The sequence below is a fragment of the Diorhabda carinulata genome, chromosome 2 (genome assembly GCF_026250575.1).
Source record: "Diorhabda carinulata isolate Delta chromosome 2, icDioCari1.1, whole genome shotgun sequence".
NCBI classification, from domain to species: domain Eukaryota; kingdom Metazoa; phylum Arthropoda; class Insecta; order Coleoptera; family Chrysomelidae; genus Diorhabda; species Diorhabda carinulata.
The window spans coordinates 9,699,165-9,712,349 of NC_079461.1; the positions used below are offsets into that span (position 1 = coordinate 9,699,165).

Genomic DNA, 13,185 nt, shown 5'->3' on the forward strand with positions numbered 1-13,185 from the left:
TCAATAGGCTGTAGTAATGGTTAAACATATGATAAATTCAAACTAATGAGTCTAAATCTGTCACAATAAACCAGCATGAAATTCCACATGGAAAGGAAGCTAAATATTTGGGAATACATCTGGATAGAAGACTTTCTTGGAAGAAACATCTCTTTATGGAGATTAGAGAAAAATCACAACTGTCTCTACAGAATAAACTATTGGTATAGAAGACAATACTTAACCCGATTTGGACAAATATATCCAGCTATGGGGTTCAACGTCTTCATTAAACATAAATACTATCGGGAGATTTCGATAAAAAGTTCTGACAATGATAACTTGCTCTATGACATATGCCCAATAATATCATTGCAAGGGATTTACAAGTCTTCAGAGACTGAAAGTAAACTTCAGTATCTGAAGACGATAAATGGAAACGCACGACAGACAGTGTAATCATGAATGTTGGTGTAGTGGTAGTGTAAACAGTGTATTCATAATCTAGCAACAAAGGTAACATAAAGGTAATTTAGGGTTACTATCAGTTTCAACAAAAATATGAAGTATACTATTCTACTCGCGTATAATTATTCACTCGTGACTAATATACTATTAATTGTAGCTTTTTTCATAAATTAAAAATCAAGTTTACTTCGATTTATATTTTTTCTTTCAGTTTCAACCGATTTAATATATTTAGCATTATTTTCGAAAACGTACATTTTATAAATGTTGTTCATCACTTTATCGTGACTACACAAGCAATTTGATATTAATTTTTATATTGAAGTCTGTGCTTCCTGAAAAAGTTCAAAAGTTTGAGTTTGAGGTAAGAAGCTGGATTATTGGGAATCATATGAAAAATAAAAATATAAACACAGACTTGAGTTACACTTCACTGAATCATGGTTTATGCATGGAATTGCACTTCAGGCTACCGTTGCAATTTTAATTCAACAAATACTTGTACATTGAATTGATGATTATATTGTTTATGAATTATTCTTCATCGTCGTTAATATAGAAAAACAAATTTTTGTTTGTAATAATTTGAAATAATGAAATGACAATATCGTGTGAGTACTTTGCAACATACAACTCATCGTTGGGCAATCAGTGTAATGATTATAGGTTATAACATATTATTCCAAAGGACACCGTTCAATTCAATGCTATCTAATTTTCTATAATTGTGTATTAGTTTTCCTCAACATTTATAAGCAAGATTTCATGAAAATAATAATTAAGACACCTAAATCGATTATTTGTAAGAATTTCCGTAATGTTCCGGTTAATGTCATGAAAATATCAACGTCTGAAGTTATTTCTGGAAGTGTTACTTTATTAATTTAAATTAATTCGTACATGTACCAAGAGTAAACTGCAAATATCAACGTACCTTGTAATTTTAGTAATTACAAAATTGATACCTTAATTAACACATCGCGGTATAAATTATGATTGGATGGAAAGTAATTTTAGTCATTAAAATGTGAATGTCGCCAAACCTGATGCAAATTACGGTAAAATTCTGTCTTATACATACCAAAAAAAGATTCTACAGTTTTTATTAATTCGTAAACGCTAATCGACCTTAGTATTTTTCTTTTCCAAGAACAACCTTCTAATGATCTGAGTATTCGTATGTTCAGAGCAAGAGTAATCAATAAGTGATTTACTTCCAACTTAGCATTTTACTTACAACTTAGTTAAAGTTTTCCACTGTGAATATACATAATATATGTATTATAATTCAATTATTATTACGAGTATAGACAGAATCTAGACAGAATCAGAATAATATGTCTAAATTGGTTCAAGTATTTGCCTTTATAAAACCAATACTGTCATGATATCTAGTTAACCTAGACCAGTTCCACCGAAATTGTGAAAATCGAAAAATTGGGGTATCGAGCCATCATCAAGTAACTGTATTTAAAAGGGTTAAGAGGTAAGCAGATTTACGAAGATATGCTTAATACTCTTGGTGATCAATGTCCTTCGTATGCGGCCGTGAAAAATTGGACTGCAAGCTTCAAAAGAGGTAAATTTTCCATTAAAGATGATGACCGATCGGGAAGGCCAGTTTCTTTGTCAGTCCCCGAAAATATCGATGCAGTTCATGACATGATTTTATCAGACCGTCGAATTGGGCTAAAACGGATATCTGAAGCACTGATTATTTCATACGAACGCCTTCATCATACAGTTCACGTCTATTTGGTCTTGAGAAAAATTGCTGCAAAATGGATCCCGAAATGTTTGAATGTTGACCAAAAGTGTGCAAGGATAGAAGCATCGCGTTCGATCTGTGCTCGATTTGAAAACGATGTAGACTTCTTAAACCGAATTGTTACTATGGATGAGACTTGGGTACATTTCTACGATCCAGAAACAAAGCAATAATCGATGGAATGGCGACACTCTGGTTCTCCAGGACCTAAGAGGTATCGTGTCCAAAAATCTGCTGGAAAACTTCAGTTTTTTGGGATTGCCATGGATTAATCATGATTGATTTTTTGGATAAAGGTAGAAAAATAGCTGGAAATTACTATTCGACATTACTGACCAATCTACGGGAAAAAATTAAAGTGAAAAGACGCGGAAAGCTATCCAAAGGTGTTTTGTTTTTGCAGGACAACGCCCCTGCACACAAATCTCATGTTGTCATACAAAAAATTCGTGATTTAGAGACGTTGCAGGTTCGCTGTAATAAATGTATCCTATTAAGAGGAGAATATGTTGAGTAATAAAATATTTTGACATTTTGTTTGGTTCTATAGTAGGCTAACAATTTTTCAATATATCCTCGTATATATAAGGTTAGTGCAGGATTTAATATTAATAGCCAATGCTTCTTTCTAAGGTTTATAAGCAGTTTTTAATCTTAGGTCGAGTCCTCCAAAGTAGCTTGAAGTCCAAAGTAATACTCAGGTGTTTTACCCGTGTGAAGTTATCTACGGATTTCTACTATTTTTTACAAAATCAACCTCTTTTGCGAAATGAAATGTCAATAGGTGAGATATATGATGATATGTCTATAGGCTACATAATTTTACCACCAAAAATTGAAGATTAAGTGAATGAAAATAAAATAAAGAAAAATTATTCAACTATTACAAAATTTACCTAATTAGAAAACAATCTACCAAAAATTGTGATTTAGTATTTTTTATAACGCCAAAAAAATTCATAAAGTTTGCGTTTTGAGTGCTGACGCGCTTCGTTCGTTTGGATATCGAAGCTCCAAAACTACAAAATTTCCTTCAACTATTACAAAGGATAGTTATTAAGTAATCTAAAACTAACTGACTAAAAATTGTAATGTAAGTATTTTTTATAATGTCCAAAAAATTGTTTGATTACATTTCCGCGCTGACGCACTTCGTCGTCTTCGTGAAAGTGCTATATATATATATATATATATATATATATATATATATATATATATATATATATATATATAATAGATTTAGAGATACTTCATTGGATTTGCATGTTACAACGTTCCGATCTTTCCACATCTACAGTTTTCGTTTCTTTTTAATGCAAAATTCCCTTTTTCTCGTGATCTTTTTGGAAATATGTCGTTTTGGAAGAGAGGAACCAACTTTTAAACATCCTGCAACATTTCCTATGTTGATTATAATGAGATAACTTTCTCTTCCCCTAGTGCCTTTAAGCCATTGAAAACTTGCCAGTAAATTCTTGATAATCAAATATTTGATCAATCAACCAAATTTCTTTAGTATATTTTATTGCTAGGACGTCGAAACCCATGATTTTTTTTCAGAAACGCTCTTCGCTCTAATAAAATTTGTCCTTTCTCAATCAACTTTTCCAGTTTCTCTTTACACGCCGAATGTTTTTCTGTAATACTTGGTCTTAAAGAATAATTTAAATAATAGATGATTACAAAGTTGGGAATATATATTGTGAACATAAATAGATAGATGAAATAGCGTTATCGAATCATTGAGCTATCGAAGCTATTTTGCATTTGGAAAAAGGTTCGTAATATTATTGATTTATTTTACCAAATATCATGAAATATTCTGATTAAAAGTATTGTTAAAGAATGAAATAAAAGCAAAATAGCACATTCTGTTTCACATAAATATGAGGTTAATTGATTCTCGCGATATTATTAAATGTTTCAATAGCATGTTTCTGAATCATGTATTGTCATAAAAATCGAGATAGTATGCGAAATTTCATATCAATAGAGTGATTAACGTTGTTAAAAATTTAATCAGAACACTATAGACTATAAGAGTAAGTTAAATAAGAAAAAGTAAAAATAGAGAAGCATTGAAGAAGCTAGAAGAGAATCATATGCTACACTAATTGAAAGTGTGAAGAAAAATATTATGGGTGATTATAATTATATTTATGTTTATGGCGTATTAAAATTAACGAAAGAGAATATACCCATATCAACTTTACTTATAGATAAACAATCTCCCAGTTATATTAAGCAATAAGATGATTTCATATAAGAATATGAGAAAACGGTGAAATTAGATTTGAATATTCAACTAAAATGGCAGAAACATGTCATTAAGAAAGCAGAGGAACTGAAACTCAAATATAAAAAACTATATTCCAGTAGGAAGTGTTGTTTTTTTTAAATAATTAACTTATACTCTTTCTTCTTATACACTTTTTATTTATCAACTCCATGTACAATACAAATCATATTAATATATCATCTTAACCTTAATGATGAATAATTCTCGATAATTCTCTATGATTCTCACTAACTGACTTCTTCTTTTTTTTTTTTTATTTTCATATATCTTAACAGTAGGCCAGAAAGTAAAAAAACTAATACCTATATTATTAAACACAAACCAGAAAAGTATTATTTTTAACACCCTCTCTTAATACTTTTCTATGAAATTTCAAATATTATATTTTGATTTTTCTTTTATTAACATTAATAATAAACAAAATATCTTAACATAAATTTAAATAATCTCTATTCTTATAAAACTGTCTTTTGTGGAGCCCCTTTGTTAAAATGTCTGCTACTTGATTTTTAGTTCCAATAAAAGTTAATTCCATTTTCTTTGTATTTAAAATGTCACACACAAAGTTGTATTTTATATCTATATGTTTTACACGTTTGTTATTTTCGGGATTTTTTATCAAAGCTATACATCCCTGATTGTCCTCATATATTTTAAAATTTTGAATATTGACTTTCATATCAAACAATAATTTCTTAAACCATAAGCAATCTTGTACTGCGGAACATAATGCCACTAACTCAGCTTCTGAGCTTGAAAGAGTCACACAATTTTGTTTTCTTGTTACCCACATCACTATATTACCAAATAATTTAATTAAATATCCTGACACTGATTTTCTATCTACCACTTCACTTCCCCAGTCAGAATCCACATAACACTCAAACAAACTTTCATTATTTTTTCTTTCAAATTTTAAATGCATATCAACTGTTCCTTTTAAATATCTTAAAATTCTTTTTAATCCTGTCCACACCAAACTATTATTTTTATCTTGAAATCTACTTAAATAATTTACTGAGTAACTGATATCTGGTCTTGTTCCAAGCATCAGATACATTAAACATCCAATTAATTGTCTTACTGGTAGTGTGCATTCATCATCTTTATTTTCAAAAATATTAAACTTTGGATCTATAGGTGTTGCTGTGGGATTGCAATTATCAAAATTAAATCTTTCTAATATTCCAAGTAAATATCTTCTTTGACTTAATTCCAAGATTCCTTCTTCTTTAATATAATTTACTTCAAGTCCTAGAAAATTCTTTAAATCTCCTTTATCTTTTATATCAAAACATCTCATTAAATCATTTTTACAAATTTCAATTTTATTTAATTTTTGCCCTGCTAATATGATATCATCCACATAGAGTAATAAATACATAATTTGTTTATCTTCATCAACTTTTGTATATAGACAATAATCAGTTTCTGATCTTGTAAAACCTAAATTTAATAAATATGCATTTATTTTTATGTTCCAGCATTTTGCAGCTTGTTTTAAGCCATAAAGAGCTTTATTCAATTTTAAAACACATCCTGGTTTACAATTTACCCTCTCTGGCGCATAAACATATATTTCTTCTTTTAAATCTCCATTTAGAAATGCCGTTTTCACATCAAGTTGTTTTATATAATATCCATATTGATTGCTCACTGTTAGAAGAGTCCTTATTGTTGTCATTTTTGCCACAGGTGAATATATATCATCATAATCATAAGTATTTCTCTGTCCACATCCTCGTACAACTAATCTCGCTTTGTATCTGTCTTCCATTATTGTTTCTAATGGTTTCTTAGCAAATACCCATTTAGCTGTCAAAATTTCTGCTTTTTCCGGTTTCTCTACTTCATTCCATGTCTCATTTTTCTCAATTGAATCAATTTCCCTTTTCATAGCCTGTATCCACATATTTTTGTCACTTCTATTATCTATTTCCTCCACTGTCTCTGGTACTTTTTCTACAAATGATACTGCATCAAATGCCATATATAATTCATAATCATTATATTTTTCTGGAATTTTGACTTTCCTTTTTATTCTTTCAAAATTTTTTCTTTTATGAGCTTCATCATTACTCTCATCTTCTTCGGATTCTATTTCAACGTTTTCTTCTTCTTTATCTATTTGTTCTTCTTCTAAACTGTTTTGTTCTCTATTATTTATTTCAATACTTGCCTTTTTTATTTTATAAATAAAATCAGTTTCATTAAATATAACATCTCGTGCTACTATCACCCTTTTTCCTTTTATACTCCACAATCTGTAACCTGTATTTGTATATCCTATAAAAATCATTTTTTCAGAAACTGGATCAAACTTTTCTCTAAATTGTTTTTGTATATGAGCATATGCTGTACATCCAAATATCTTAATATTTTTTATATCAGGTTTTTTACCATACCACAATTCTGCTGGTGTAACATTTTCTAAATGTTTGCTAGGGCTACGATTTAAAATATAAGCAGCTACTCTAATGCTCTCATTCCAAAATGTTTTTGGGAGGTTGGCTTCTTCTATCATTGTTCTTGCCTTTTCCAACAAACTTCTATTAAACCTCTCAGCCTTACCATTCTGCTGTGGCGTATATGGTATTGTATAATCTAAAACAGTTCCATTTGATTTACATAAATCTTTTATATCTTTGGAAATATACTCTCCTCCATTGTCACATCTTAGCACTGCCAATTTTATGTTAAATTTTGATTGTACCATATTTACATATTCTTCAAAACACTTAAACACCTCATCTTTACCTTTTATGATATACACTGTACAAAAATTAGAAAAATCATCCACAAATGTAACAAAATATTTACCCCCATCGTGACTTAGTGGCGTTATTGGTCCAACAACATCAGTATGAACAATCTCTAATAATCTTTTTGCATGTGATCTTGTTTCAAATCTAAGTTTTGTCATTTTACCTTTTACACAGGCTTCACAAAAATCAATTTTATTTACATTTACATTTTCCAAACCTTTTACCATTCTTTTATCAACTAATAACTTTAAATTTGCATTACACATATGCCCTAATCTTTTATGCCACATCATTGATTCATTGTCATCATTTTCAATCATAAAACATCGATTTTCTATCTTATACTCAAAAATAATCTCATAAAGCCTGTTTCTAAATCCTACTCCTATCAATTTATTTTCATTATATAAACTAACCTGACCACCCTCAAAAACTACAGATACATTAGACATTTCTAATCTTTTTACTGATAATAAATTCTTCCTTAAATTTGGAACGTAAAAAACATTTTTTATTATGCATTCAATGATCTTTCCATTTATTTTACTCAAAACTTTAATATTTCCAATACCTATTGCCCTCAAATATTCATTATTCTTTGCTACTGCTATGTTAATTGGTGTTTTTAATTCTAAATATTCATAAAAATATTTGTTATTATTTACTAAATGATCTGTACAGCCTGAATCTATATAGAATGAGATATTATCGTTACTTACAATCTTACTTTCATTACCATTCATCAAAAAACATATTCCATCTTGCTCTTCCTGATCTTCGGAACTTTGTTTCTTGTTCACCTCTACATGATTTCCCTGATTTCTGTAGTTTGTATGATAACTTCTACCTCGAGTGAAACCTCTACTTGGAGTTGCATATCCTCGAAAACCTCCTCTACTATAACCACCTCTATAATTTCCTCTGAAACTACCTCTTGTAAAACCACCTTGCACAACTCTTGAATTTGATTGCCCTGGTACACTTTCTTTACAGTCTTTTTGCATATGTCCTTCCTTGTGACACCGGAAACACACTATTTTTCTAGTATTTGTAGTATTAAATACTGCTGATTTTTGTTCATAAGTTGATTGTTCAGATTTTAATGCTTTTCTTCTTTCTACTTCACTTCTAAATTTTCTTTTGACGAAATCTATTGTTAACACTTTAGGATCCATATTCTCTAATATTGTTATAACTGTTTCAAAACTTGGAGGCATCCCCATCATTAACATACATACAATGTCCTCATCACTCATAACAGCTCCTGTAGCTCTTATCTTCCTAACAAGATCATCAAATTCTGTCAAATAACCTTCCAAATCTTCATTCTCTTTTAATTTTAATGACATTAACATTCTTCTTAGCATCATTTGCCCGGGTAATCCTTTTTTTTCATAAATATCTCCTAAAGCTTGCCACATACCATAGGCTGTATTTTTCTCCGTTACAAATTCTAATTGCTTATCATCCAAACATTGTATTATCAATGACTTACATAACTTATCTTTTTTCATAGCTTCCTTTTTGTCTTTTTCCACTGTATAATCTGATTCCACAAATTCTTTTTCTATCCATTCTGCCACATCTTTTTCTTCTAGTAATATTTTCACTCTAAATTTCCATGAGTAATAATTTTCACCATTCAATAGTTCTATGTTATAAATATTTTTTATTTGTGAATTAGCCATTTTCTTTATATTTTAATTATCCACAGAATCACCTGGGCCCATAACCTGTTGTTTTTTTAAATAATTAACTTATACTCTTTCTTCTTATACACTTTTTATTTATCAACTCCATGTACAATACAAATCATATTAATATATCATCTTAACCTTAATGATGAATAATTCTCGATAATTCTCTATGATTCTCACTAACTGACTTCTTCTTTTTTTTTTTTTATTTTCATATATCTTAACAGTAGGCCAGAAAGTAAAAAAACTAATACCTATATTATTAAACACAAACCAGAAAAGTATTATTTTTAACAGGAAGAAGATCTCAACGTATTATTAAAAATACAAAGTACGAGTAATTGTTTGCTTTCAAAGAGTTCAAAATTAGATATTAAGGAACTCCATATAAAAATAGTCAATGAAAATTGTCGAAGGTGTCGAAGGACGACTTCATAACCACATAAACCACGAAATATTTGAATTTCTAAATAATATAGACACAATCTGTACAGGTTCAAACGCACCAAGTCTTTCGAACTTGTTACACCAGAAGCCTTTAAAATAATAAAATGTGAAAAAAATAATAGTACGATGAAACCGATTGGAAAAGGAGGAATATATAGTGAAAATGGAAGAAAAATAATTTACGGGTGATCTGAGGTCGGGAAGGGAAAGGTGGTGAGCTTTTAAGGGTAAAAAACTGTTTTTCTCGATTTCCGCCAAAAGTCCTATGGAAAAAAGTCAAATAGCGAAGTTGTAGGTAATAAGACGATCATCACCTTTTGTATTCTCACTTTTTTCACATAACCTTAAAATTTTTTTATTTCTATCTTTCACAACAAAAATTTTTTCCACGAAATTTTGTGAGAAGCTACCTTTTTATGTCCCATATACAATGTAATTTATTTGATTTGAAATATTCATAAAATTCTCCCATCAAAGCTTTTTTCAAAAATTCATTAAAACTCGCATCCGAAATTTTTTCATTACGTACAATTTTTAGTTATTAATTAATTTTTTCCACTCTATACGAAAAATGTGAGATTCCATCTTACATTGATGAACATAAGTAATTAGAGTCTGGAATTTTAATAAATATCTAAAAATTGTAGATAATAAAAAAGAAATTTTTTGGTAAGATCGTAAGATTTTTTACACCATCAAGAAGTAGAGATTTCAACTAAGAAAAACCCCCAATTTATTAAAAAAGCTGATATTTTGATGAGAAAATTTTTGTTGGAAAATTAGGGTGCTTATTCGATATCATGTCAAAATAACGTTAAAAAATAAATATTTCAAATCAAATAAATTACAATATATAGAAAACATAAAAAGGAAACTTTTCACAAAGTTCCGTAAAAAAAATGTTTTTTGTAAGAGATAAAAATTGAAACCGAAAAACCGATTTTTTTATTTTTCACATAAATTTTGAGGTTATGTAAAAAAATTATGAACACAAAAGATTTTTTGTGAGAAATCAAAATAAACCATTTTTTACCCTTAAAAACTCACCCCCTTTCTCTTTCCGACCGCAGATCGCCCGTAAATTATTTTTCCTTTTATTTTTAACATATTCTCCTCCTTTTGCAATGGGTTACATCTTACTATAATTTTTTTGTTTCGAAAATTATCGACCATGGTCTATGTGTATATGTCTATACACTATGTCCATAGTGTACATGTTGGTAACTTATTAGGTGATTATTTGGGAATACCTAGGACAGTAAAGTACTTAAAAGATTAGGTTAAATGTGAAATGTCGGTTAATCGTGAGATTAGTTGCATTGTTTCTCTCTTAAAAAAATGTGTTTTTTTATGAAAATAACACATGAAAAATATGCATTTCAATAAAACATTATAATCCAGCAGTTCTCACAAAATCGTGGTACACGATCTTAAGCGGTTAATAATTAAAGCCGTCGGCCTTACTATACGTTTGCCAAGTTCATTTCGATTCCCTTTCGGTCTTACGAAGGGTAAGTTAAAAGGGGAATAAGGGGCGTTCACTGTCTGTGCATCACGTGCACTGAATTAGAATTAAATAATAAACGAAATAATTCGATAAAAACGAAACAACGTATAGTCTGGAAAGCTGGAAATTTCGTGGAAATGTATTATAACAAACCTAACGGTTTTTACCAAAAGGGTTAGAAAATGGCATTTTGAGTATTAATTTTGTTGGGACCGTATTACATTAGTCGGAATTATGATCGGCGCCGTTAGGAGGCGTGCGGCTTTGTACCCGTTACAATGTTTTGGACACTAGTCATTCAAACCTCCATAACAAATTAAAACATCTTCAAAGATGTTAAGAATGATTTTTTTTGTGCGAAACACACCATCAAGAATTTTGGACTTTTCAATTGATAAGTTATGAGGAAAAATAATTACACTACGTAGCCAAAAATTTCTTGTTCCTTCTCTCTATAACTCATAATGTGAGGCTTTCTTTTTTCTTCCTGTGCTACTTGATCCAAAAACGAACGTTAATAAAAGAGGCAGACAGAATAAAATTATCAAAAAGGTACAATTCCGAAATTTGAACGAAGAATTTCAAAACGATGATAGATACGTCTAAGAATTCAAATAGGGAAGAATTCATATCATAATTAAGGGTGTTATCTGGAAGATAATTGAAAATCAGAATGTTCACCTCTATTATCAAACCTGTTATTATAAACGGCTTAGGAATTTGGACCATCATAAAGCAGATATATTAAAACGAGTGAGGATATATGGTCCTACAGTGAATGATTCAACCTGGAAATATTGAGTATAAACAAAGAACTAGGAAGCATTTGTAACATAATTATTAAGGGAATTAAAGTCCAATAGCTCATATAAACCAGACTCCATACCATGGAAGATATAAATATTTTTAGACTGCAGGATTGGAGAGGTAATATGATGGTCCAAAATCAATAGTGATAGCTCGTGGTTGCAGAAAAGTCCACGAAGAGATTATGGATTTGTTACCGTTGATTTTGGATCGTCTAGACAGCATGTTTTAAATAAACAATTCACAAGAAAAAGAAAGAAAATCTTTTTCAAAAATCTTCAAGAATAATAGAATTTATGATTAAAAAAAAACGGTTTAATCATTAATTTTTTAAACAATAGCAGTTAAAAATTATTTTTATGTAGCTTTTAACCATAAGACATGGAAACAATGAAGATTTTTGAAAATTTCGTAATTTTCGATTGTTATTAAAAAATGGAAAACAATAATTTTTCAAATTTTGCAACGTTATATATTTTTTAGCCTATTGAAAATAACTTCATTAAGGGAAAAAATTCTTGGGTCTTAGTTCAATAATAATCGGGATTTTTAACACATAAACTTCCAATTTAAAACAAGTTGTTAATTAACAAATGCATATTTAATGTAAAAATAGGAATAAACTTTTTTATCCTGGATTATTGTTTATTGATGTATCTCGGCACTACATGAATTTTTTCATTTCCTAATATTCATATTTAATATGTTTTCTTATTGTCAGAGTGAGGCGCAGGAACCGGACTACCCGTTTTTGGTTCTATTTTTAGGGCTCAGTTTCGGGAGTAGGCATTTTTTCAGCAAATTTACTGATCTCTTAAGATCTCTTTCCAAAATTTTTCGAGATATTCATAAAAACTAAACCCTCATTTTTTCTTTCACTTAATTGTTTATAACTTTTATAATTTTCTTCAGCGCCTTTTCAGACTTTTTTAAGAAACAATATGAATGAAAAGACACCTTGGTCGTAATTTTCAGAAACTACTGAAAATTGTACAAAAAATGTTATTGAACCAGACTAGTTTAGCTTTTACAATTTTTGCAACGCAGTGAATTCTTACATTTACTTCACTGCTTAGCATCATTGTTGTGTGTTATGGTAGTTAGAAAGTGAACTGAAATACTTGAATAAATGAGATATAAAATGTAAAAAACCTCATTGTAGTTTTCGAAAAACCAGCTAGTTTTCTATTCAATTCACCTAATTGTAAAATTTATTTCGAAATTTGTAAATATGACAAGCAACATATTTATCATCTGTTATTGAAATGGTAATCCTTTGCCAGAAAAGGTATAAACTTAAAATAATATGAAAAATAGAAATTTTTGGAATAATTTTTTTTATTTAGTAATTTCGCTATATTAAATGCGTAACGGAGTTTTCTACGGAAAAGGCAATAATTAATAAAGAAATAGCCTCATAACTAAAAGGTGTATAAAAGAGGTAGGTC

General features: G+C 29.4%; 1 protein-coding gene across 2 annotated transcripts in view; it reads right to left on the reverse strand.

Annotated features, from left to right (window-relative positions):
* LOC130903874 (E3 ubiquitin-protein ligase TRIM9) overlaps window positions 1-13,185 on the reverse strand; it is a 152,642-nt gene that overhangs the window by 138,362 nt on the left and 1,095 nt on the right. The window lies entirely within an intron of this gene.